The sequence below is a fragment of the Coregonus clupeaformis genome, unplaced genomic scaffold (genome assembly GCF_020615455.1).
Source record: "Coregonus clupeaformis isolate EN_2021a unplaced genomic scaffold, ASM2061545v1 scaf4695, whole genome shotgun sequence".
Lineage (NCBI taxonomy): Eukaryota > Metazoa > Chordata > Actinopteri > Salmoniformes > Salmonidae > Coregonus > Coregonus clupeaformis.
The window spans coordinates 4,661-8,265 of NW_025538149.1; the positions used below are offsets into that span (position 1 = coordinate 4,661).

A 3,605-nucleotide genomic window follows, 5' to 3' on the forward strand; every position below is an offset into this window, starting at 1 on the left:
CACCACGCAAACACACACACACACACCTTTCACTTCAGCTGTTGCTTAGCAACAATGCACTTTACCAACAGTGACTTGCAGAGCTCATGTCTGTGGATAGGTCTGCCTGTCATCATCATTTAAGGATTGTTCTTAGTTTGACTGCTGCTGGGATATACTGTGCAGCATGTTGTTAATCTATGGCCTAGCAACACAAAAAGCCTGTACAATACCACACACACACACACACAAACACACACACACACAGCGACACACACACACAGCGACACACACACACAGCGCACACACACACACACACACACACAGCAGCATCTCACCTGCAGCAGTATCTTGTTCCGTCGTAGTCCTCAGTCTGCCAGCGTAAGCTGATGGGGGGTCAGGCGCGCGGCAGGAGGGGCAACGCCTCAACGTCTCTCACCCTCACCTCCATCACCGCCGACTCCGTTGGAGGCGGGACTCTGGCCCCTCGACCAACCGCCGAACGACAGCTGGATCTCCGTATCTGGGTTGGAGTACACCACGAAAAAACAAAAGTCTTCTTTCTTCTGGTGCCGCTCTCTGAAGGATCAGCCGGTACAGCCGCTTCCATGTCCCGGAAGCTCTGTAACGGCAGTAGACGGTGAAGCGTATAATCTCTTTACCGTAGTGAACCTGGCGTATCGCCCACAGAGGAGTCCCCGGGGCCAGGGTGAAGAAGTCTTGGCTGCAGGGAGTCAGCGGGAGCATCCCTCGGGCCGTTGGTGACCCTCTCGGTATGGTGGAAGCGCCAGGGGTCGCTGGAGAGCACGGTGTAACGTCGCGATCTGCTCCTCGCCCCGTACTGCTCCTGCAGGAAGAGGATGACGGCCAGCGCCGGCTGGCACTGCGGAGGGCCGTGATTGGCTGAAAAGATGCCGAAGCAGGACATGATTGGCGTTTGGGCTTCTGTTGCCAGGCGGCTCTCTCGAGACGCGGAAGAGCTGCAGTTCAGGGGGTGGACCCAGGCCAGGACGGGTGTCGGCAGCATGCTGCAGGGCCTTGGCCTGCCGGGTCAGTAATGAGGTGGACACTGACCAGGAAAGGATCCTGCAGCTCCACCATGGATAACTCACCTCCAACACAGAGACAGAGAGAAGAGGAGGAGGAGGAGGAGGAGGAGGAGGAGGAGGAGGAGGAGGGGAGGAGCGGAGTAGAGAACAAGAAGAAGAAGCCATTAGAAATGATATGATATGATATTGTGAATCTGAAAACATTTATTTACCAAACTACCAATTCTTTCACCCTCTCTCTGCTCTCTCTCTCCCCTCCTCTCTCTCTCTCTTTCCCTCCCTCTCTCTCTAATAGGCCCATGCAGAGCAGGGTTCTGTTGTCTCGTTAGTTTCATTAGCAGGTCGTTAGTGAGGCCCAGACCACACACACACAACTACACACACACACACACACACACACACACACACACACACACACACACACACACACACACACACACACACACATACACATACACATACATAACAACACATACACACACACACACACACACAGAGAGAGGGAATGCTCAGAGCCCGGCAGGAAACTCAAACAAGGTGTGCCCCCTTCCTGACCCCCTGACCAAGACCAACTAAGACAGAACTTAAACCCCCACAGGAAGGGGCGGACTTAGTGATTTGGAGGCCCCAGGCAGAGGCCAGTCTGAACGCCCCCATGTGGGTTTTATAGAGACGTGATTAACTGTAAAAGGTATTATCTTTTAATGTGCCATGAACACAACCAGTCATGATGTTTTCATCTGAATGTCAAATAAATCACATAAAAACTAGGGTTACCTGCACGATTCATCCAAAATAATTCCAGCATCCGATTAGTGCACTGTGCACCCGCCAACTTTCCATCAATTGCAAGTGGCCGAATCTATCTCACCGGAGAAACATCCTAACGAGTGAAACGGCGCCCCTCTGTCTTACTGTACACTGAGTTAACAAAACATTAGGAACCTGCTCTTTCCATGACATAGACTGACCAGGTGAATCCAGGTGAAAGCTGTGATCCCTTATTGATGTCAATTGTTAAATCCACTTCAATCAGTGTAGATGAAGGGAGGAGGAGACAGGTTAAACAAGGATTTTTAAGACTTGAGACAATTGAGACATGGGATTGTGTATGTGTGCCATTCAGAGGGTTAATGGGCCTTAGAACGGGGGTAGTGATTGTAAGTGCCAGGCGCACCCGGTTTGAGTGTGTCAAGAACTGCAAAGCTGCTGGGTTTTCCCACTCTCAACAGTTTCCTGTATGTATCAAGAATGTCTCACCACCTAAAGGACATCCAGCCAATTTGACACAACTGTGGGAAGCATTGGAGTCAACATGGATCACTGTGGAACACTTTCGACACATTGTAGAGTCAAATACATGAGGCTGTGTTACGAACGTTGACTGATGACTCGTGGAACCAAGGCGCAGCGTGATAAGCGTACATTTTATTTAGTCCACAACACACGAACAAAACAACAAAACGAAACGATACGTGAAGTCCTGAGGTTACACACACCAAACCTTTACGGATCAAGATCCCACCAACTAACTGGTGCCAATAGGCTGCCTAAGTATTGCCCCCAATCAGAGACAACTAGCTACAGCTGCCTCTGATTGGGAACCACCCTGACCAACATAGAACTAAACGATCTAGAACAAAAAACATAGAAAACTAAACATAGAAAATCCACACCCTGACTCAACATTTAAGAGTCCCCAGAGCCAGGGCGTGACAGGCTGTGTATCTAGCCTATGTATTTGATGATGTCTGGCCAAATGCAGTCTGACATGCCATAATATTTTTGGCCAGACAGCATCAGATACATGGGCTACACGTACATGTTCTCTGTCTCCACGACGATGGCAGTATTATCAGCAGCAACTGTCTTTTAACTAAAGAAATTTGTATTGTATAAGGCCAGATCGTTCTTCAAGATGTTCAAACGTTCATAGATGACCAGCAGGGTCACATAATAATCACAGTTGTTGTAGAGGGTGCAACAGGTCAACACCTCAGGAGTAAATGTCAGTTGGCTTTTCATAGCCGTGCATTCAGAGGTCGAGACAGCAGGTGTGGTAGAGAGGGAGAGAGGGTCGAAAACAGCAGGTCCGGGACAAGGAAATAATAAATAATAATAATATGCCATTTAGCAGACGCTTTTATCCAAAGCGACTTACAGTCGGGTAGCACGTCCAGTGAACAGGTCAGAGACGTCTCCTGGTCTGCCAAACATGCGGAAGGCCGACATCGGCGGATGCGGTGGATTGAGACGCAGCTCACGCAAAACAAATTGATACCTCTAGCTATCTCTAGATATCTCTAGCTTAAACTGACAAGCCTGAGACCAATTGCCTCTTCTGCCTAATGGTAAATCTGCCAGTTCCCTCAATTTTGTTTAACGTTCCTGCAATGTTTCAAAGGTTCCCTCAATGCTCAGACAATGTTATAAAAGACAGGGGCACATATCCGCCAAAGGATGGTAATGTTTAGCTTTTCTCTCTCACACCTCTTTTCCTCTCTCCCTCTCCCTCCATCTCTCCTCTCCCTCCATCTCTCTCTTTGCCTCGGGGGCTCGTCCCAGTTCATTTGTCCG

General features: G+C 49.3%; 1 pseudogene; it reads right to left on the reverse strand.

Annotated features, from left to right (window-relative positions):
* Window positions 1–317: 317 nt before the first annotated feature.
* LOC123490768 lies at window positions 318–3,260 on the reverse strand (annotated as a pseudogene).
* Between the last annotated feature and the right edge of the window lie 345 nt (window positions 3,261–3,605).